The 25,120-nt window shown below is 42.2% G+C and overlaps 1 long non-coding RNA gene across 1 annotated transcript; it reads right to left on the bottom strand.

The window, feature by feature from the left end:
- Positions 1-7,560: 7,560 nt before the first annotated feature.
- Positions 7,561-12,393, bottom strand: LOC121875722. The gene is made up of 2 exons (XR_006090655.1): positions 10,562-12,393; positions 7,561-9,482 (listed from the first exon to the last, which is right to left on the bottom strand). It is a non-coding gene; the product is annotated as an uncharacterized LOC121875722 (long non-coding RNA).
- Positions 12,394-25,120: the final 12,727 nt, after the last annotated feature.

Genomic DNA, 25,120 nt, shown 5'->3' on the forward strand with positions numbered 1-25,120 from the left:
TAATTTTGGCCCAATTACGTTATACTACAATTATTTAATGTTTTTTTTTTACGGGATTAGCCCACCCGGGCACAGGTCAATGACCTACATCAGGACCTGGGGGCGAAAATATAATAATAATAATAATAATAATAATAATAAAGATCAAGAGTGGAAACGATATATTCCTGTTGTGTTGTCAAAGTAAGAGAAACAATTGAGACCCTCAAATTGTTTGTAAATGAGACAGAAAGTCAGATCAGCAACCTGGGACGTCACAATTTTTGTGATGCCATATGGCATATGTCATATGCTTCCAGTATCTTCCCAGAGGCTAGAACCTCCCTGTTTGATAGCTGCCTACTGCCTACTACCTACAAAATAGCTGAGTGTAACTAATAATTCTTGGCTTACTTGGATTACAGAGAACTGGATATTGTCACATTTGATCCTCACCGAATAAAATACAGGTTCAGATGAATCTTACTGCATCAAATATAACCCACCTGAGTTTTCCTGAAGTTCGGAAGCTAACAGCAAAGGCTCAGGTGATTCTCACTGAAGCAAATATGTATTCAGCTGAATTCTCCTCCTGCAAGTAGTACAGACTCAATCACGAGTGTGTCCGACCTGAAAATATGCGAGAGTTGAGGAAGAGTTTTGTGGAAGTGTGGCTGACAGAGCAAATATTGGAGGGCCTGCCGGCATGACTCGTGAAGGTGTGTGGTAGTGAATATGTCACTGAGGATGAATGTATCGCTGAATGTGTACCTGTGTGGATGAATGGGCGTCTAAGTGGATTATTATATGTATGTGGATGAATGTATCGCTGAATATATACCTATGTGGATGAATGGGTGTCTAAGTGGGTTAATATATGTCTATGACTCTATGTGGAATGTGGATGAATGTATCGATGAATGTATATCTGTGTGGATGAATGTGTAAATGAATATACAGGGTGATCCAGCAAAGAGTACATTAAATTCGAGGATGAAATCCTTGAATAATTATAAACCACAATGTCTCTATGGTAAAATGTCAGATTCTGCATAGTTTCCATGTTACAATACATTTAAGATGTTGTATTAATGAGAGTGAATTTGAAGTGAAACCCCCTCCCCCTTGTAACTGCCTTTATCTCATTCGATCGTACACGGTCCCTGTCTCATTGCACCTGTGTCAGCCATCTGTGTCACGCTGCACTGCTGTACATAAGACATTTGTGAATAAATTATTACAAAAACGTATGATGGTTTCACATCAAATTCACTCTCATTAATACAACATCTTAAATGTATTGTAACATGGAAACTATGCAGAGTCTGACATTTTACCATAGAGACATTGTGGTTTACAATTATCCAAGGATTTCATCCTCGAACTTAATGTACTCTTTGCTGGATCACCCTGTATATGTCTGCGTCAGTGAATGTGTGACTGTGATTAATGGATCTGTGTGGATGATTGTGTGAATTACTGTGTGTCAAAGAAAATTATTATATAAGTGAATGAATTAGTAAGCGAATGTGTAGAATAATGTGCGACAGTGAATGAATGAATGCCTGAGTGGACGAATGTGTGGATGAGTGAATGAAATTATGTCTGAGTGTGAAGAAAGTATGTCCGAATGAAAGAATGTATGATGGATGAATGAGTGAAATTATGTCTGATTGAAAGAATGATTTTCTGAAGTGGTGAACGAATGAAATAAGCTAATCTTCACGTGCTCCATCTAGTTCTCACAACATTTACCACTAAACAGAAGGACATTGGCCACTGTAAACATTTTCCACAAACATTTACCGCATTCTATCCCAGTTTTAATCATTTTACTCATAACGCCGTCTGTACTTTTCTGATTTTGTGTTTTCTTATATATTTTAGTTTATTGTCTGTGGAGTTCTTCCTTTTATTCAATTCTCCGTTGCATCTTCTTCGTTCTCTCCGTTCCTCTTGTACAATCATCTCTTTTATCTTCCATTATCATCATGTTTTCTATGTTATCTCTAACTTTATCTAATATTTTCGTTTCTCATCAGCATATATTGAAGTTCCCGTGTTGTTTGTGGCTAATTAATAGATTTTTTTTATTTTGGTTAATTTTAATTTTACGAAATGTATAAAGATAATTTTTTGAAAAGAGAGAGAGAGAGAGAGAGAGAGAGAGTATGATTTTGTGATTTTTTTTATTCAAATCACAAACACACGGATTTTTAATTGCTTTAGGCATGTTTACAAAAGACTCTGTTTGCATCAGTGGAGAGGAATGGCTATTGATAGTCCAAAATTCTATTCAATTTCTGTGTTTACAACATATTTAGAGCGTTTTCAGGTTGTTCGTTTTGTAACTAATGCCCAGAGAAACTGTGTTTATACCAAAATAATCGTTTCCATGAACATAATATTTGGTGCACTTGTCATAGGAATTTTATTAAGGAACAGTGAATTTTAGGCTCCGATTCATAGAAAATGTTTTAAAAGATAAAATTTTATGTGTAACTGATGAAAAATTAAATACCTTTAGGCTACTCTTTGGTATAGGGTCATCAGAGGAAAAATGAAAGGCTTAGGAAAAGTTATAATAATTTATTTATCTTACATGTATATTCGTTATAGATGAAGAAATATTCAAATATATGTAAAAAATGTACAATAGTCTTCAGACACCTTTGTTCAAGCCAGCCACAAAGAGAGAGAGAGAGTATTATTAAGAATTAGGTAAAGACACAGGAAAGGAAGGCGGTCACTTGAGAGGGAAGTCATGGTTAGGAGGAGGGGAAGAGGAAATGGTTATAGATAATAAAGTTAGGGCAAGGAGGGAGGGGGAGAGAATGTTAAGGAAGGGAGAGTCGACAAGAATGGAAGGTAGAGTAGACAAGAATGGAAGGGAGAGTAGACAAGGATGGAAGGAAGAGTGAACAAGGTTATGTAAGGAAGAGTAGACAAGGATAGAAGGGAGAGTAGACGAGAATGGAAGGAAGCATGACAGCAACGTCTTGGGAGGGAGAATGGACAAGGTTATGAAAGGGAGAAAGGAAACAGGGTCATGGAAAGGGGAGCGAGCAAGATCATAGAGGGAGAATGGCCAATGGGGAATGGAAGAGAGAATGAAGACTGCCATAGAAGGGGGGATAAAAATAATGAAAAGGAGATTGAACTATGCCATAGTAGGGAGAGATGAAAAATATCAATGGAAGGAGAGTGAGACAGACTATGGAAAGGTGAAAGGTATTGACTTAGAAGGTCACGAAGGAGGGTGTCAAATAAGAAGGAGGTGGAGGAGAAGGAGTGTTGTTGGTGACAGAGTAGCCGAAGAGAGTCAACGATTTCCAGGAACAGAGGTGACGGGGCGCGGAGAGAGAGAGAGAGAGAGAGAGAGAGAGAGAGAGAGAGAGAGAGAGACTGTACGTAAAGAAGGGTTTGGAAGCAGTGTGTGACGGAGAGAGAAAGTAAAAATTAATGATATTTTTACGAGAGAAAGGAACAAGAAAAAGATATAAATATAGAAGGCGAACTCTAAGGGTGAGGAAAATGAAGAGTAAAAAGAAAGTGAATGATGACAAGTAAGATAATAAAAGGAGGAGGAGGAGGATGAGAAAAAGATGAAGGGGAATGAGGGGACAACAAGAGTATTTAAGTAAAAGAAGAGAGGAAAGTGAACGGAAGAAAAGGAGAGAGCGATAGAGGTGAGTGTGTAGGAGTAAAGTAGGAATAAAGGAGAGGAGCTGAGGGAGGGGGAGGGTGGTCGATGACAGCGATGAAAGATGAAAATTTGCAGTCCGGGGTCACGACACACTAGGGGTCACGACACAATAGGGGGCTACAACACACTAGGGGTCACGGCACACTAGGGGGCTACAACACACTAGCGGTCACATCACACTAGGGGGCTACAACACACTATTGATCACAACACATAAGGCATCACAACACACTTCGGGGTACAACACAGTAAGGATCACGACACACTAGTGGTCACAGCACACGAGGGGTCACGACACACTTGGGGTCATAACACACTAGTGGTCACAACACACTAGGGGTCACAACACACGAGGGGTCACAGCACACGAGGGGTCACGACACACTTGGGGTCATAACACACTAGTGGTCACAACACACTAGGGGTCACAACACACTAGGGGTCACAACACACTAGGGGTCATAACACACTAGGGGTCACAACACACGAGGGGTCACAACACACTAGGGGTCACAACACACTAGGGGTCACAGCACACGGTGCACAACACACTTTAGAGTCATAACACACTAGGGGGTCGCAACACACTTGGGGGTCTACAACACACTAGGGGTCATGACACACTAGGTATACGACACACAATGGGTCATGACACGCGATTCATTACACCAGGGGTCACGACACTAGGTGTCACGCCATACTAGGTGGTCATGACACATCAGGGATCATGACATACCAGGGGTCATGACACAACCATGGGTCATTATACACCAGGTGTCTCAAATCTCCAGGGGTCATCACACACCAGGGGTCATTTCACACCAGGGGTCTAAACGCACTAGGCGTCATGACACACCAGGTGTCATGACACACCAGGCGTCGTGAAATACCAGGCGTCATGACACACCAGGGGTCATTACCCACCAGGGGTAATTGCACACCAGGGGTCATTCACCAGGCGTCATTACACACCAGGCGTCATGACACACCAGGAGTCATTACCCACCAGGGGTAATTACACACCAGGGGTCATTCACCAGGCGTCATTACACACCAGGGGTCATTACACACCAGGGATCATGACACACCAGGGATCTCGACACACCAAGGGTTACGACACACCAGGGGATTACAACACGCTAGGGGTGATGTGGTGATCCAGTGTGAGGGTGGTAGCGTGGTGGACCAAGGTGGTGGTGGTAGTGTGGAGGACCAAGGTGGTCTCGGTGGTGGTAATGTGGTGGACCAAGGTGGTGGTGGTAGTGTGGAGGACCAATGTCGTGGTGTTAGTGTGGAGGACCAAGGTGGTGGTGGTAGTGTTTTGGACCAAAGTGGTGGTGGTGGTGGTAATGTGGTTGGACCAAAGTGGTGGTGGAAGCATGGTGGACCCACGTCATGGTGTTAGTGTGGAGGACCAATGTCGTGGTGTTAGTGTGTGGAGGACCAAGGTGGTGGTGGTAGTGTTTTTGGACCAAAGTGGTGGTGGTGGTAGCGTGGTGACCATGGTGGTGGTGGTGGTAGCGTGGTGACCATGGTGGTGGTGGTAGTGTTTTGACCAAAGTGGTGGTGGTGGTAGCGTGGTAACTGCGGTGGTGGTGGTGGTAGCGTGGTGGACCGTGGTGGTGGTGGTGGTGGTAGTGGTAGACCAAAGTGGTGGTGGTGGTGGCGTGGTGGACCCACGTCATCGTGTTAGTGTGGAGGACCAACGTCATGGTATTAGTGTGGTGGACCAAGGTGTGGTGGTAGTAGTGTGGACCATGGTGGTGGTGGTGGTAGCGTGGAGGACCAAGTGGTGGTGGTGGTGGTAGCGTGGTGGACCCGGTGGTGGTGGTGGTGGGTGGTGGTGGGTGGTGGTAGCGTGGTGGACCATGGTGGTGGTGGTGGTAGTGGTGGGACCAGTGGTGGATAGGTAGAATGAACCATGATAGCAGTGTGCTGGGACTGAACAGTGCAATGGTCTATTTACACTAAGGTCATGTAATCCTTAAACACTGACCAAATACAGAGTGCATATATGTGTCTTTGTATGTTTAAACACGAAACGAAAACTTGGGTATATGAAAATTCACTTTTTTTACCCACAAACTCTCCTTCCTAATTGTTTCAAAGTCAAAGATGTACATGAATCTTTGTTGAATTGTATAAAAGCTCGTTGTTGACCCAGACTTACAGCATAAGTGGATAAAATTACGGGCTAAAGCTCTAAGAATGGGGGAGAAAAGGTTAATGGGGGAGGAAGAGGTGTTTGGAGAGAGACAGGAGGTAATGGGAGAGAGGCAGGGGGCAGGAGGTACTAGGAGAGAGGCAGGAGGTACTAGGAGAGAGGCAGGATGTACTAGGAAAGGCAGGAGGTACTATAGGAGAGACGGGAAGTGCTCGAAGGAAAGCAGATGATAGGAGAAGGACAGTAAATGCTATAGAAGACAGGGACAAGTGTGGTGGTGAAGAGGACCACTTAGTCACGGCTCGTGTAAGCCTGAAGACCTAATTGAGAACCAGCTACAGTTCATCCCCTCTGGTCCACAAAGGAAGATGACGCAACAACAACCGTCCAACAACATAAATAAAATCAGCATTTCAAAACACGTATCCTTTCGCTGGATAATTGAAAGATATAGTAAAGTTATAGATGAATTATACATAGAAAGACACTCGTATAATGGGATAAAAAAAAGGGGGTCATCTCCATTAAATATATTATTATCAAGGTGCTGATGACCAGGGGGTGAGTTATAAAGACAGTTACACCATCAATGTTCTTCCCATACACTCCTCGTGCCTCTCACTAACTAGCCCGCCAGGACACAAGACCTGCTCCAAAACTTTTATCCACTGATTCTCGTCTAATTTAGAAGCTATGGGTGTAGTAGGTGTGCTAGTCGTAGCACCTATAGGAGCGAAAATCTCAGAAGATACAGTGGTGCCCGCTACCAACTTGCGAGGTCGGGGTTTGCATGGTCTGACCCAAGTGGCCGAGATAAGGGAGTAGTGTCCAAGTTCCCCCATTATTTGACTGAAAATAGTACTGTATTGGGAATTGAGGCATTTCCTCAAGCCTCCACAGGGTAGAATGCATACCGCAGAACACCTTATTGTCGCAGTACATGTTGGCAATGTTAATGTAGTAAGAGTAACATAGTGATTAGCTTGAGGGAATTAAATTGAAATAGCACTCATACTTGCTTGATTACATGTTAATAGAAGAGGTTTATACAACTCCTACATATAAACACCGATATAAACAATACTATGTATAAAGAGTAACCAGACAAATTGCATTACAAATATTGTTAGCAATATTGTCACTCACATGGTATATCATTCTAATATAACATACACTGTAACTATATTTATTAATCTATACTTATAAGAGAAATTACATATTATCACGAAAACTTAACAAAATATATTCCTCATTGCGATAATGTGTTCATCGCTTTTCCTTATCACCAAAAAAATCATCATATCATCATCATCATCATCATCATTATTATCTCTCATTGTGAAGATAAATAGCTCTGTATAGGTTATTAAAAAAAATATACAATTTGCAGGTAAGAATGCAAGGTTACAGAAAGAGTGAAAAATCTCCAGTAAACATCACCACCATCATCATTATCATCATCATCACCATCTTCAACATCATTATCATCAACTCATTATCAACGCCGGCCATCAATATCTCATCTACATTTTACGGTGACTCATCGTAATATAGAAGCTGTTTATCTTTTAATAACCAGTACAGAAGGTTTTAAATCTCACAGCTTTGGCTCTTAAACGTGTCATTTCTTCGCTCTAGTTTCAATTTTACGAATTTATTGTGTCGTTTACAGCACTTTAGTTCCTTTTCAGAATTTTGTATCGTTTCCATCTTTTTTTTGTCGTCTCCAGCACTTTATTTATTTCTAGCACATTGGTTAATTTACAGCCTTTTGGTTTATTTCCAGCACTTTGTAACGTTTCCAGCACATAACATTGTTTCCAACACTTTGGTTTATTCCCAGCACTTTGTATCACTTCCAGCCTCGAACATCATTTTCAGCTTCACTCATTAATATAAAGTATGATTGAACTTTTCTCAGTAACCATCTCCAAAAACTCATTAAAATATTAAAGTATAAAAATGACTCACTGCCATTTTTATCCATCATTTATAACACTGATCGTGATAAATTCTCTCCCAGCACCAGCGTTACGTGTATATTATGATAATGACATGTCACCCTCATCACTTGTTATCATCATCACCACTATCACCATTATACTCGCCAGAACCCCTATCCTTGTCTAATATTAACATAGGGTATAATTGACAGTTATTTTCTGTTATTATCACTTGGTATCATCATCACTATCACCATTGGTCATTATCATAGATCACCATCATTAAAAATCCCGGCCAGTATCTTACCAATATTATCATTATGTTCATATTTATCTTTTGCATATTTACCACCATCATCATCATTAATTCCATCACTGAGTTTTATTTTCATTATTAGTTTCATCTTTATCTGATATCATCCTTATCATTATTATCAACACTCACTTAATGTTACCATCATCATCATCATCATCATCATCATCACTACTATCATTACCCGACACTGTTAGCATTACCATCAGTATTAGTGTCGTTTAAAATCTGGTATCATCATCATCATCACCATCACCATCATCATCATCATCATCATCATCATCATAGTCTTCGTTATCATTCATATTCACATCTTCACGCAACACTGTCAACACTATCAATACCATCATCATCTTTTCCTTGTATTATCATCTTCATTAACACTTTCATCCGTCATCCATTATCACTACCATTATAATCATCGTTATCCTCGTCGCTATCATCATCATCATTATCATCCTCGTCATAATCCCGTTTATAATCACCATCATCATCACCATATTCGCTAATATCATTCGACGTCCTCACTATCATCATCACCACCATCCTCATTATCACCATTATCACCATCATCTTCAACCGGGATCGTACCACCATCACGGGGACGTCTGGGTGATTCACTCCAGAACGGTGTCTCTTGAGCCGAAACTTGGAGGTTTCCTTCAGTCACCTTGAGCTCTGCCACCGAGCATGTGAGCTACAAGGTCAGGAAGGTTCACCTAAACACATGAGGGATTATGCAGGTGATGAAGCAAGGTGAATGTGACGGTGTTGCCAGCTTGGTGTAGGTGGTGCCTCTTTTGCTTAGAGTCCCCTGTTAGGTGAAGTTGTGAAGGTAGATGTCATTAAAGGTCCAGCTGGGTGATGGTGGTGACTAATGGTTCTCTACCAGCTAGGTGAAGGTGGTGGCCATAGTGATGTGTCCTGATAGGTGAACGTGATGACCATAGTGCTGTGTTTTGCTAGGTGATAGTGGTATACTTGGTGCTGCCTTAGGCTAGGGGAAGGTGGTAATCATGGTGCTGTCATGCTAGGTGAGAGAGGTGACCAATATGTTGGTACCAATAGAAAAATGGAAACGGTGTTATGGCTCCCTTGGCTAAGTGACGATGGTGGTGTCACATGCTAGGTGGCGGCCGACACTGGTCCAGCTATGTGAAGGTCGACACTGGCCCAGATAGGAGACAGTCGACACTGGTCCAGCTAGGTGAAGGTTGTGGCCATGGCCCCCTCCTCCTCACTCTCCTGCAGCACCAGTGTCGTCAGGTTGAGGGCGCTCTTCACTCTCCTGGGCGGGTGGACCTCGAGGCTGTGTGAGCGAGTCCGGCCCACGAAGACTGAGTTCTGGCGGGGTCGACGATACCCCATTTGGTCAGCCTAGTGGTGGACGGGTAAGGAGGGGCAGCGACAGGAGGAGGGCAGGGAGGGGAGGAGGGCAGGGAGGACATATATTGAGGGTTAATCATGGCCATCTAATATCAATTTATATATTTATATATTGTTTGATATATTGTATCTTCATTAGGGACAGGACTGATTGTCATCTACACTATATTTATATTTACATGGGAAAATGCAGTGGTGATTCTTGTGGGCTGGTGAGATCTAGGTAAGTAACAATGGACTTGTGCATTTCTTTTATTTGCAGCTTTAAAAATAATGAAAGTAATCAATTTTATGAAGCCTCTACGGCCTTACGGTAAAGAAAAAAATCCTTCTAGCTGCACCTTCAAGCTGTAGGTTGACCTTGGATAAAACAATACAAGGAAAGTTTTACGCAAGGGAAAAAGACCATCGAAGGATTTCAGTTACCGTGAGAAATCCTACTGAAGGTCTTTGACTATTAAATGGTGTAGGATACTAAACTAAAGTCAAGGAGAAAGATGCTTAGGAACTTGGGGTTCAGGTTTCTCAAATACAGTATTCTTATGTAATCTTCTTGTTTCCTTAACTGGTTATGAAAAAACAAAAGCTTCTTATTTAATGATAGAGACTCAGTGCAATATTAGCGTCCAATTTGACCGTGTATATAGTTTCAGTGAATCAAATAATATTGGTTTATGCATATCCAGTTAGGAAGAAAGCCAGCGTTGAGGAGGACAGTGTGACGTCTGCCAGGGAGGGGAGCGGGTGGATGTTACGCTACTTGGTTGTGGAGGACAGTTGTGGTACGGGGAGGGGGATGGGAGAGAACAAGAGAGATTTTCTGTGTGTAGAAAGAACGTATTACATACAGGTGAGGGAGGGAGGCTAAGATTCATTGTATAGAGGAACAAACTATACAGGCTAAGACTCCGTGTATGGAGGGAACAAACTACTGTATACAGGGAGGAAAGGAAGAACCTCACAAAGTAAACATCTTGACTACACGTGAGAGATAAGGTGAGGATAAACTAAGTTACCACTGTGGTTGATGGGGTGTGAGAGTGTTGGGGGGAGTCTTGTGGGGGGACTACCTTGAGGGGGTTGATGGGGAGGGCGCAGGGGTCGGCCATAGGGCAGGAGGGGCGGTGCTGCAGGAGCTGGGGCGGCGCCTCCTTGTACGGTTCCTGGTAGGGCTCTAGCATACGGATCTTCCCCCACCTGTAAAGAATATAATAATGTAGTGTATCGTATAGGTGATCATGCTGCTTTACATTAACACGCATACACACAAAAAAAATAAAACACCTTGTAGTTAAAACGTTAGAGACACATCCAATATTTCTCCTTCAAGAGACACACTCATAGAGAAACAAGTACACCATCCCCATAAGTGAAAAATATCTCTACAACACCACTTGTGAAACACACTTACATGACACTCTTGAGAAACACACCCACACTTCCAGCTGTAGGGAAACTGTACCACAACTTCTCGAGTTAAAAATCCTGAGCAATTCACAGCACGTAATGTGACGTCCGCCTCTCATAGGACTATGATATAAGGCTTAAAATCTTGTGTTGTTTTCGCAGAATAAGAAAAATTATAGTTTGTATTGTGAACATCATACGGCAACTTGTGTAACAGGTATCGTGGACTTCAGATATAATAAATACATATTTATTTCTCCTTGTGTAGGTTTCTTTTTGTGTGCTGTCTTTAAATTCTCCTCCAAACAAACTTTGTGGTGTGTCAGGTACCCCTGTCGTCTTTACCTCCAGCACCACTTAACTTTACTCTTAGAAAGAAGAGAAAACTGGGTTAAGTAGGACGAGTGAGGTTGATTTATTGAGGAAACTGCTGCTAACTAGACGTGTGTGCCAAAGTTAGTTAACGGTCGTGGAGGTACGTGTGTACCTTCCTGCATGGTAATGAAGGTCTTCTTTGAACCACTGCAGCTGCAAGATATCTTACTTTCTCTGGAGAAATTTGAGCATCGTATAGTCATTATGGCATCTTAGGTGAAAAACATGACCAAAAACCATGGCGCGACTGCAGAACTTTAGGGCACGTGGAACGTATATAGACATTGTATGTCATTAAATTAAGTAAAGCCACGTACTACATTCACACAGGGTACTTGAAATAAAAGAAAATCTTTATCGTTCACTATATTCAAATAAGATATAAATCTACCTATGCGCTTGAAAATACAGTCCTAAAAACGATGTCAACCGTATTCATCCTGACTACTCGTAAGAAGTAGAACACATCAATTTTCGTTTGCTGGTTAACGACCGTATTGAGGGCTGTAGTGTACTGTGGTATATTATGTTCTCTAAAATTAAAGATCATACATATATACTTTATTATCAGTCTAAAAAAGGGAAGAATTACCTTCCTTAATTTTTTGTTGCCAGTGTCCAGTGAATGCTTAAGAACTTTAATATTCTTATCACAGAAACACATAGAAACATCAAAGATTTTAGCACAATTAAAAAGATAAGTGTGCGACCAAACTGTGCTACAAGACATGATTCAGGAACTGGACGCGAATCGTCAGTCTTTCCACCCCATCCTGTTTTTGTAAAGAAATCAACAATTAACTGAGTTATTGTCCTCGTTCTGCTTACACTGTGTGTGTGTGTACTGCACTGCCAGTAGATATATAGAATCATGCTAAGAAGGTCTCTTGTGTATATCCCAGTTAATTGACTCTAGAAACCAGTTATCCAGAACAAAATTTTTCCTCGGTAAATAATGGAGCGTCAGAAATTACACTCGGAAGAGATGAAGATAATAAGCTAAACCTTTAATTCCTCCTCTCCGCGAAAATAAACAACTTTAAGGATACAAAGCATTTATAAACTTACCAACCGATGATTCTCATAATAAGAGATCGAAAGAACGCGTAGAATCAGACAAACGCACTAGTTTGTAAGAGAAGCGTGACACCCACCCCGTCCCGTCCCTTTCCCACCAAGCAGCCACTCGTCAACGTCTGCCACCACTCTTAGGTTAACGTTTTCCACCACCAAGCTTTAGTTCTAGATTCTATTTTCGTCACTCAGGCAGAAATTTAGCACCAGGATACTTTAGTGAAGATTGATTATGTGTATGGCGCACATGAACACCCCGGTGCATTCAGACACATAAATACACACTCACTCACTCACTTACCCACCTACTACTCCTACTATTTTGCTGTCACTCGGAATAAAGTATGACGATCATCCAGCTATGATACAATGATGTGAGTTATTAAGGATGTCACCTAAGGTGACTAAAGAGGCCGATACGGGACTGTCAGGGTCGATCACAGATGTTGCACATGTGGGGGGCTACATCTTGTACGGGAGGGACAGTGGCAACGTCTTTCCAGCATTGGCGTTTGTCTGCCTCGTTATGCAGACAGGTTAACTCGAAGGTATTGACACCTTCTTGTGTGGTGATCCTCCAAGCGTTATGGTGTGCAGTAATCGTCTCCCAGGTGACGGGGTCGATTTGGCACTGTTTCAGGTTTGTCTTAAGACCATCCTTATATCTTTTCAGTTGCCCACCAGGGTTACGTTTACTATTCTTTAGGTGACTGTTAAGTAGCTACTTTGGCAGTCTACTGTCGTTCATGCGGGTAACATGGCCAGTCTAGCGTAGTTGTTCATGGATAATGGGAGTCTCGATGCTTCTACATTTGGTGTCAGCAAGAATACCGTCACTTGTTCTCTTGTCTTCTCAGAGGTGGAACGTAGACTACGTGGGTGAAAGTTTTCAAGTGCATTGATATGCCTCCTTTACATGACCCATGTCTCGCTGCCATATAACAGGGTGGGGAGAACCACTGCTCGATATACGTGTAAGTTTGTAGATAATTTCAGCTACCTCCAGCTGAAGACACAATTTTGGAGTCTGTCAAGAGCTTGACATGCACATCTGAACCAATGCTGAATCTCTTCATCGATGTCCGCGGTGGTGGACAGGTGGGAGCCGAGATACCGAAAGTGGGTAACATTAGAGAGGGCAGTACCGTTAAGCTGGATGAATGGTGGAGGTGTGGCTGAATCAGGGGCAGGCTGAAAGAGAATCTGAGTCTTACTTACATTCACCTCAAGGTCCAAGTGTGTATATGCATCTTCGTAGGTGTTCAGGATCTCCTGTAGGTCGCGTTCAGTGTGAACGACAAGGGTGAGGTCGTCTGCATACTGAAGCTCAGTAATGGAAGCTACCGACACCTAAGTTCCTGCCTGGAGTCGTCTTATTTTGAAAAGACCCTTCATCCGGCACTCGATGTTCACACCGCCGGCTATATTGGCGCGTGCACAAGTAAGGAAGGCAGCAGAGAAAATGGAAAAGAGAGTTGGCGTCAGTACACACCCTTGTTTAATCCCTGTTTGGATGGAGAAGAACTCAGACTGGGTGCAATTGTGCAGGACACTGCCATTCATGCCATCGTAGAGTTGCCTCACAATGGCGATGAATTTTGGTGGGCAGCCAAAATAGCTGAGGGTCCACCAGAGGGGTTTACTCCTATAGCCTTATACCTACCAAGGTTAATCCGCAAGGCAGCCGGGCAATGGTTGGTAGGCACCAGGACGTGTCCACATGACAATGGACCTATGCGCTGTCCATCTGGGGCCCACTGCTGCTGCTGCTGCTGCTCCGAGATCCCCTCCTCGTGTTGCCACGAGGAGGCACAGCAAGAGTCTTGATGGTGAAGAGGCTGTGTACTAGCAGGGGAAGGCTTATGGAAGTTGCTTCCCTGTTCGCCACGAATGCTAGCCAGCGGCGGTAGCTGAAAGCGAGAGGAGCAAGCAGTGCTTTCACCTTAACACTAACATAATGCTGCCACACTAGACGCATTTCACCACCCTGTGTGCGAATACACACAACGTCTCTTGTACACACACACACACTGTTAACGTCTCCTGTACACCCACACACTCACACACTTAACATAAGAACATAAGAACATAAGAAAGTGGGATACTGCAGGAGGCCGACTGGCCCATACAGGGCAGATCCCTTTCACACCCATCCCAGCACTTCCATGTGCCTATCCAACTTCGTCTTGAAGCTCCCTAGCGTCCCCGATCCTACTATAGCACTCGGTAGCCTATTCCACATATCCACAACTCTATTACCAAACCAGTGCTTGCCTATATCCTTTCTGAATCGGAATTTATCTAATTTAAAGCCATTTGTTCTAGTTATTTCGTTATTACTGAGCTTCAGAACATCTTCCATTTTACCCTTGTTAATCCCACTTACCCACTTGTACACCTCTATCATATCTCCCCTAACTCTACGCCTCTCTAATGAATGTAAGCCTAAGCTTTTCAGTCTTTCTTCATATGGAAGGTTTCTAATATTATGGATCATTTTTGTCATTCTTCTTTGTACTCTCTCCAAAGAATCTATGTCCATTCTATAATAAGGACACCAGAACTGAACCGCATAATCCATGTGTGGCCTCACTAATGCTAGGTAACGTCTCCTGTACACACACACACACACACTGTTACCGTCTCCTGTACACGCGCACACACACACACACTGTTAACGTCTCCTGTACACACACACACACACACACACACACACACACACACACACACACACTGTTAACGTCTCCTTTACACACACATACACACACACTGCTAACGTCTCCTGTACACACACACACACACACACACACACACACACACACACACACACACACACTGTTAACGTCTCCTTTACACACACATACACACACACTGTTAACGTCTCCTGTACACACACATACACACACACACACACACACACACACAAACACATACACACACTGACCTATTCTCTCAGTCACTTACTCCCTCACTCACCATCTCCCTCACTCACCATCTCTCTCACTCATCCTAACTCTCGTTTCAGGTGTTCACATAACAAATTCCGGAAGCTGTTGGCCCAAACTTCATGCTTGTCGCGTTTTGGGGGTAAATAATGAACTTGTTTTCTTTTTAGGGGGATATTGGCCCAAGTTGGTGCCTGGTCTCGTTTTAGGTTCTTGTCATATGTTGATTAAACTTAGGTTGTACTTGTTATTTATAATAATAATAATAATAATAATAATAATAATAATAATAATAATAATAATAATAATAATAATAATAATAATAATAATAATAGAAGAAAAATAATAATAATAATAATAATAATAATAATAATAGAAGAAAAATAATAATAATAATAATAGAAGAAAAATAATAATAATAATAAGAAGAAGAAGGTTTTCTAATGCACTATACACAATTAATACCTTTCATTATTCTCCTACAATTAATATCATTTTAATGTATTCCGTGGGTGATTTCTTCTTATGCTATCTTATAATCCTTCTTCCCTCGTCTCCTAGTTTCTCTTTTCATTATTCCGGTTTTCGGCTTATTCCTCCTCCCAGGTGTCTGTCTCACCTGAGTGCGGACTCAGGTTAAGGAGGTGACAGCTTGTGTTGACGTGAGGTAAATAGTCTGGAGCCAAACACGTTCACATACACACACGCCTAAAATAGTCCCCCTCCAAATACACACACACACACACACACACACATGGGCGCGCGTGCCTTTACTTGTACACTCTTTGAATATATACACACATAAGTTAGTCTAACCACCCACGCCCAGATTGAACACACACGCCATCCTTACATAGTTTAGACATGCACCCTTTTTACTAAGCCTGCTATAACACACACACACACACACACATTCTCAGTCACAAACATAAACTGTATATAATCAGATGCTCAAGAACTCGATAAAACAACACACAACGCTCGTGGAAACAAGCTGGAGGTAGTGGCATCCAGAAGTATCCAGGTGAACAGATGTAAGCAGACAAATACATATATTATCATGGCATGGTGCAAAAATACAGGAAACAATTTCTTATCACTAATCCCATATCTGCATTTGCCAGGATGACGGTAATTTTCAACACTTTCTTTGTATATCTGAGACTGTGTTAAGTCCCTTCATTATTCCTTCCTTATAACCCAGTGACCAGTGTATCAAATATTAGGTATCTCCAAACAATGCTTTTCGTACAGTCGTAATTTTTTTTTATTTGTGAAGGCTTTACAGTATTTATTTAGGACGTGAATTCCTTCTTTTGTAAACAGATATGTTGAAAATAACTCAAAAATAGCTTCGTTTCCAGAGTAATATTCAAACTTAATATTATGTCTTTCTTACAAAATTCTTGAGAGAAGTTTTTAATTATACGTTCATGTAATATATTTATATTTTTATCACTCATTGCACGTCGAAATTGAATATCTTATAATAACTCACCTTCTTTCTATAGTTTTTTGTGATAACATAGAATTTAACTGTTTTCTGTGTGTATTTTTCTTCCGCGTTAAGATATGTTTTTTAAGCAACATAATCTGGTCTTTTCATTCCTAAACTTACGTCATAATAAGTCAACAGCCTCCATTCAAGTCTCATTCACAACTATGGAACTATATGACTGCCTTCGTCCTGTGTCGAAAAGAAAAAGATGAAAGAGAAACTAGATTTTGCATCACAGGGACGAGGAAATATCGTTTTATACATGCAATATTGTACGTTTAAGAGAGGTGAAGGTAGCCGTCAGCCGCTGTTTCTCGTGGTGGTATAAGCTAAAGAAACTGAGCAACCATTACCGAGAATGAACGGGGAGAGGTTTAGTGAAACCACCATCACCACAGCCATCAGCCTTACACACCACCACTCCCACTACACCAGTACCACCACAACCATCAGCCTTACACACCACCACTCCCACTACACCAGTACCACCACAACCATCAGCCTTACACACCACCACTCCCACTACACTAGTACCACCACAACCATCATCCTTCCATTCCACCACCACTACCAGCGTCCTTGTACCCGTCCCCCAGGCAAGAGCAAGTGAGGGCTTCTGATACACGGGTGAGATGAGGTCCAGGGATACTCTTGTTTTCTGAGAGGGAAAGGAAAAAAGAACGTTTCCTTCTTTAAAATAATGGTGTGTGACTTTTTAGGTTTTCTGTTTAGGTTGTTCATGATAACAAAAGCCTGTCTAAAAATCACCATGTCCACAAATTTTACTCTGTTGAGGAGACAGTGCCGCTGAATTATAAAAAAAATGTCCCGAGTATTTCGCTGGGTAACTTCCCTGTGTATTTATTTCGTAAACATTACATGGAACATAAACCTGACAAACCACGGACCTGAACTTTAGTTACCTTCCATCATGCATTATTTACCTTCCCCGGGTGCCTGTGTGAGATAACAGTCATATCCAGTCTCACCTGCAGCACAATTGGTCCGCATGTGTGTGTGCGAAGCATTAGTTTGCTGTGTTGACCGTGAGGATAGCGCTGTGGAGAGGCATAAGTCACCCCGAGCACGGGGGTCATCCTCTTTACACCAATGCAAGGCTTTATTATAAGTGATTCATATACCTGATCACTATACCTGTACACAAGCACATAGTTGCCATGTTTGCCTTCGTTAATAGTGAGGACTTATACAGCCGGGAGGATATGTAATGGGCACCCTTGATAAGTGACATTCTGCACCTAGAGTCCAAGACCTCGCCTGTCCCTACCAACAGTTAGGATATAAAAATTTCATTTTTCTCTTTCCTTATAGAAACATAATCTTATGAATATTTACTACGTCATAATACAAGTCAACTACCCTTTTTTGGGGGGGTGGGGGAGGGGGGCTAAAACCCTGACCTCGTGTAATATTTACTGAAAAATTGTTGTGATTGTTTTATATGTACGAATCCGCTTTGCCAACGATTCTGTTGACAAGCTTTGCGTTCACTGCTAATGGAAAACTCTTTCTGATGTTTAAATATATATATATATATATATATATATATATATATATATATATATATATAACAACATTCCATATCCACGCGGACTTCAATATACAAACAATATCTCACTAGTCAGGAATCGATCCTGGGACCTCAACATGTGAACAGGGAGCTCCTTGTGGTGCCGTGGAAGCGCTCCCTATATATTATATATATATATATATATATATATATATATATATATATATATATATATATATATATATATATATATATATATATATATATATATATATATATATATATATATATATATATATATATAGCTTTGACACACAAACACACTTCCTTCAGCCTTCATAGGGTAAGGACGTGTGTAGTCGGCGCTGCCCGCTAACGCAGCCGTGGTCTCTTGACCATGGAGATAGTTGCCAGCCTGGTCTGTCGGGCCCTCCCATTCCCCATCTGGATTTATCAGCATCCTCCCACCATCAGTACAGTGCAAAGATTGATGATCAACCCACAAGTGATATACAAAAGTGACAATTTCAACTCGAAAGAAAGAAACAAATGTGAGTAACATTTTTTTTTAGATTGCCCACGAGGGGGCTAGTTTATTGGGCACCCCCTTACATCCTGTGCAAGGTGAAGCGCAGAGGCGTTTACAGTGCCCATCGGGGAAGCATGCGGAGTTCATGCTTGCCTTTATGACTCGTGCATTAAGGGCGTAAAGGCCTGAAGGGTCATGGGTTTTTCAGCAAGTTACATAAAGTGACAGAATGATGAGTGTGTGGGGGGAAAATTCCCGGTACAATTTATGTTTATGGCAAAGCGTGGCAGGTCCCTAATAATGTCAAGTGCCAGGCCTGTCACTAGGAGGAGGGATATCTGGTCAGGGAGGGAAGAGGTGTTGGTAACGGCTGGGGACCTGTAGGAGGAGGTCATAGGGCAAGTGAGGACGTAGTGAGAGAGGGTGTGAGAGTCGGTTGACCACAAAGTTTACAAACAGTGCGACCAGGCTCAGGGTTGCCAATGTACTAGGCCTGGCGAAGTACAGTGGGGGTGGAGGCGATAATGTGTGGTGGGACAGGTACAGTAGGGGTAGAGGGAGGCACATAAGCATTGACATTATTGAGGGACATACCTTTTAGTGTGATTGTGATGGCGTGTGCGTCGACATGTCGATGGGGTACGAGTAGCCGGGGGTGGTGTCCTCAGGTCCAATAGGTAGCCCTGGTGGAGACAGCACAGACACAGTAGCCGGCGCGGCTTGCGGTGGGTGGAGGACAGGTTGAGGCACCACGTGTCGTGAAGATGAGGCAGGACTTCGCTCGGGGGCAGCAGGACACACCAGTGCAGGCCCCGTAGGCACTACCCCAGTAGTGAAGGCCGCCAGCGGTGGAGTAGGCTGTAAGCAGGGGGAGCTCACAGGGGGACTACCAGCTTGTGTCAAACCAGAAGAGAAGAGTGACTGGGTGGCAACAGATGGCAAGAGTAGGTCGGAGATGGTGGTACAGAGTGTAGCGAAGACTTTTTCAATACGGTTGGTAAATTCTTGGAAGAGTTATATGATCTGTGTCATGTCACTGGAGGGGGGTTGTGGGGGGGCACCGGTGGGAGCACAAGGCCTGACAGCTTCAGAGTACAGACTGGGAGGAGGCCTAGTAGTAGTTGAGTTAGAAGACAGCCGGGACTGCTGTGTTGCAGCCAGGTGAGGCCAGGCAGGGCCAGGTGTTGTTGAAGAAGGCGTTGCTGGAGACAGAAGGGACACAGAGCGGTGTGGCCCGGAAGACTTGTGCTTATCAGTCGGTGTTGACCTGACCCTTGACGTGACACACCCAGCCCGCGGTACACTCGCCACTACCAACACTAGATGAGAACCCAAGAAACACTCCAAACTACACCAGGAGAGAAGTGAGGACTCCCTACTCCAGTGTTTTTCAAACTTTTTTTACTGCGACCAACAGCCAGAACAACAATTTGAATTGCGACCCATTGAACCTAAGTGTAATGATATGAAATGAGTAAATCAAAGACAAACACTGTTCACAATTTTCCTTTATTTAGCATCGACAAAATTCATGTAAATTTCTCATGATCCATTTATATTTGAATTATATGTATCCAATTGTATGAAAATAAGAATATTCTGATTTATTTTCGCGACCCATTTTTATTTTGCGACCCAATTTATTTATTTCGCGACCCACTGAAGGGTCGGGACCCATAGTTTGAAAACCACTGCCCTACTCCACCCAGGTGAGGAACTATGACTTCCTAACTACATCATATGAGGAACAAGAACCATCTCCAACACCCTGTGTGAGCTGGAGGACCTACCCGGACCACGTGGTGCATCTGCAGCTGTAGTGAGGTAGCGGCTTAACAGCCAGGTTTGACGCCGACATCAAGTCACAAGAATGTCTACAGACCAGCTACCACAGTACCAGATCTACAGTTAATCTATATGTTGACTCCATGTTTCTTATGTTTCTGTATTGAAAGCTTTTGTCAATCAAGTGACCCACTCCCCGATTCCACGATATTTAACTTATCATGGTGTGTGTACCTGCCTTTGTTCCTCCCTGTTGGTGGTGTGTGAACCTGCCATTGTTCCTCCCTGTGTTGATGGTGTGTGTACCTGCCTTTGTTCCTCCCTGTGTTGATGGTGTGTGTACCTGCCATTGTTCCTCCCTGTGTTGATGGTGTGTGTACCTGCCTTTGTTCCTCCCTGTGTTGATGGTGTGTGAACCTGCCATTGTTCCTCCCTGTGTTGATGGTGTGTGAACCTGCCATTGTTCCTCCCTGTTGGTGGTGTGTGAACCTGTCGTTGTTCCTCCCTGTGTTGATGGTGTGTGAACCTGCCATTGTTCCTCCCTGTGTTGATGGTGTGTGTACCTGCCATTGTTCCTCCCTGTGTTGATGGTGTGTGTACCTGCCGTTGTCCCTCCCTGTTGATGGCGTGTGAACCTGCCGTTGTTCCTCCCTGTGTTGATGGTGTGTGAACCTGCCTTTGTCCCTCCCCATTGATGATGTGTGAACCTGCCGTTGTTCCTCCCTGTGTTGATGGTGTGTGAACCTGCCTTTGTCCCTCCCTGTTGATTGTGTGTGTGCCTGCCGTTGCTCATTCCTGTGATGATGGTGTGTGAATCTGCCGTTCATTCTGTTGATGGTGTGTGACCCAGGCGTTTTGCTCCCGTTGAGAGTTCCTGTCTATTTTCTTGTTATTGCTGTTAACGTTTTCCATGTTCTCTCGCAATGTTGACTATTTTTTGTTTACTGCGTATCACAATCTTGTCATGCTTTAATTTTTTTGTATTTGTTTATTTCAGTATTTTTCGAGTTCTTCCTTGTTTTATGTTTTTGTTTAATTATTATTATTATTATTATTATTATTATTATTATTATTATTATTATTATTATTATTATTATTATTATTATTATTATTATTATTATTATTATTATTATTATTATTGGTTGTTATTGTTATAGTTGTTGCTATTGTTGTTGATATTGTTCTTGTTGTTGCTGTTGTAAAGGTGTTGTAGACTTCCAACCGTAATAGTGGATTGTTTTCGAAGGGATTTGCACTAAAACCTCCATTAAAATGTATTGAATGCAAATCCTGCGGGGGAGGAAACGAACGACTTGGAATTTACTTAAGGAACGGTAAATAACACGTGGCCAATGAAACTTGAAGTTATGGTAAATTGACGCATTTAGGCCATACTCAGTGGCTCTTTCCTGCTAAAATCACACATACAGTATTATTATTATTATTATTATTATTATTATTATGGTTTTGTTTTCCCTTTCTCTTTCTCATCATTGTTTCCTGTTTCTCCTCCTTCCTTCACCTCCTCCTTCCTCCTCCTGCTGCTTTCTCCTCCCTCTCCTCCTTCCTTCACCTCCTCCTTCCTCCTCCTTTCTCCTTCTTCTCATTCCTTCACTTCCTCCTCCTCTTCCTCCTCCTCCTCCTCCTCCTCCCAAGATGATAATATTGCCATCCTCATCTTTAATCTTCCCCTCGTTCTTGTCCATCTTGTCATTAATCTTCCTCCGTCTTCGAAATGTCTTTATCGTTCTCCTAATGTTCTCCGTGCGTGGTGCAGGACAATGAGTGACAGAGGCGAAAGTGTGTGTGTGTGTGTGTGTACAGTATGTATGTATGTGTGTATGTATGTATGTATGTATGTATGTTTGTGTATGTATGTGTGTGTGTGTGTGTGTATGGATATAAATTCACTAGAGTCGGTGCAGCGAAGAATGACAAAAATGATTCCGGGACTTAGAAACCTTCCATATCAGGATAGGTTAAAGAAACTTAACTTGCATTCCCTAGAAAGACGAAGAGTGCGGGGAGATATGATAGAAGTATTTAAGTGGGTGAAAGGAATCAATAAAGGGGATATAGATAAAGTTCTTATAATATCCGAGCAGGATAGGACTCGGAGCAACGGATTCAAGTTGGATAAGTTTAGGTTTAGGAGGGAGATAGGAAGAAACTGGTTCACAAATAGGGTGGTGGACGCGTGGAACAAGCTTAGCAACTTTGTAGTAAGTGCGGGAACTCTGGAAAGTTTCAAAAAGAGGCTAGATAGATTCATGGATGATAGAGAGTGGTAGTAACTCTCGACAGGAGCTGCCATGCACAGGCCAACCGGCCTATTGCAGACTCCTTATGTTCTTATGTATGTATGTATGTATGTTTATATGTATGTATGTATGTAGTGGCAAGTTCCCCGTTTACAAACATTAGCGACCGTCTTTACTGCACCACGGTATAAAATGATGCATAATCCCGTGAAATTTGCGGGTCATTAGTGTTTATACCGGGATTAGGAGTGTGTGCGTTGTAGCTCTCTTTAAACGTTGAATATTGCTAGTTCACCATTGATGATGTTTGTAATTGAAAAATTATCTTCTTTACGTGTAATATATTCCAAGTAAAGCGTTGAGAATCCTTGTAGAAGAAGGATATTCCTTGTCAGGCGTTGAGAAAGGCCATCAACGCATATGTTCCTTTTATAGTTTGATGTTGGAGACTTAATCAGAGTTATTACTGGGAGTGGAAAGGGTTATTGTTCACCTCCGGGGTCCAGTGGGGATATTGTTGATTGAGAGTCCAGGTCAAGTCTAGTGTGTGTGTGTGTGTGTGTGTGTGTGTGTGTGTGTGTTTATATGCGTGTGTGTGTGTGCGTGTGTTTACGTGTGTGTCTAACGCTGGCGGGCAACTGAAAAGGTATATGGAAAGTCTTTTAGACAGAGCTGAAAAAGTGCCAAATCGACCTCCTCACCTGGGAAACGATTACTCCACACCGTAACGCTTGGAGGAGCACCACACGAGAAGGTGTCAATACTTTAGAGTTAACCCGACTGCATACCGAGGCAGACAAGAGCCAACGCCGGAAAGACGTAGCTGCCTTCCCTCCCGCACTAGACATAGCCTTCCACACGTGCAAAATCCGTGGAAGACTCTGCCAGTCCCGTATCGGCCTCTCTAGTTACCTCAGAGCTTACCAACGAAGTTACATGCTTAATAACTCATATCAATGTATCATAGCTGGATGGTCGTCATACTCGATTCCGAGTGACAGCAAAGTAGTAGTAGTAGCGTATTCGTACGTGTTTATGATAATATGCAGGTACAAACAACATAACGTGACATATACATAACCCAATTCACAGAAGACCCCTAAGACTCACTCGCTCTATATGACAAGTACTGCACCTCCTCCAGTTAATTTCTCCAGAGCACCATCATTTCGTAACAGATTGGAGAGTTACTCAAGGAGAATATTGGCTGATGGAGAAACATTCAACGAGAAAAGGAAATCTTGCCCATAGACGTATGACTAGGGAAGACCGGGGGAACCTTCAGACCTTCACCCTACAACAGGACAGAAAGTGGAGTCAACAATGTTTTCTTTGGTGTTGCTGAAAAGTTTTGGTAGAAATGAAACGGCTAGTTGGTGATGTGAGAGGATGGAGTCAGGTTATATAAAGTTGTTTGTTGAGTGGGAAAGGACAAGGGTTCATGGTTATTTAACACGTTTAAGAAAAATAGGTGATTGTTTCAAGCCTGCAAAAAAAAAAAAAAAAAAAAAATTGAAGCAGTGAATCGTTTATCAAAGGCAGATAAAGAAAGCATCGTGTCAGATTACGAGTTTTCGGTTTAACTTTCGAAAAGTTAGAGAATTAACCAAACTTTGTTGACTGTCACACATTTTTGTTTGACTTCTACTCTTCCGATTCACTTTTGTTTTATTCAACACATTTGTTTAGAAATTTTACCGACTCTGATTAGTTTGACCTTTCACGTGGAAAATTGTAAATTAGTTTTTGAGAATTATGAAGTGAATAGTTGAGTTAGAACACGAAACAATTGTTGTCACTTGTGTTGATGAAGCGTTTTCGTTGAACCTGATATAATTGTGAAGATTTTGGCCAGTGAAACATAGAAACAGAAAACTTATATCCTTAAGAAAAATTATTGATATAGCCTTTTGTTGTGAGATCTTAAGCTGATACAATAAAATAATAATCGCTAAATTCGTCACCTCAGTCAGAAGATGTTCCCTTAACCAGTGTCTTGGTCAGAGAATTTTAACGAGGATATTTATTCTCTTTATCGATTGAAAACTATTAGGAAAACCTTGGATGAACGAACAGCGAGTATTTTTAAGGGATAAAACAGAGTATTTTTTCTAATGAGTTTTCCTAGATGGTTTGTTCATTACGGGAGGCAACAGCCAAGAGCTTTTCCGAGAAGTGGCAGTTATGATACCTCAGCAACAACGGCAGAAGGAACATCAACAAA

The sequence above is a fragment of the Homarus americanus genome, unplaced genomic scaffold (assembly GCF_018991925.1).
Source record: "Homarus americanus isolate GMGI-L3 unplaced genomic scaffold, GMGI_Hamer_2.0 scaffold22250, whole genome shotgun sequence".
Lineage (NCBI taxonomy): Eukaryota > Metazoa > Arthropoda > Malacostraca > Decapoda > Nephropidae > Homarus > Homarus americanus.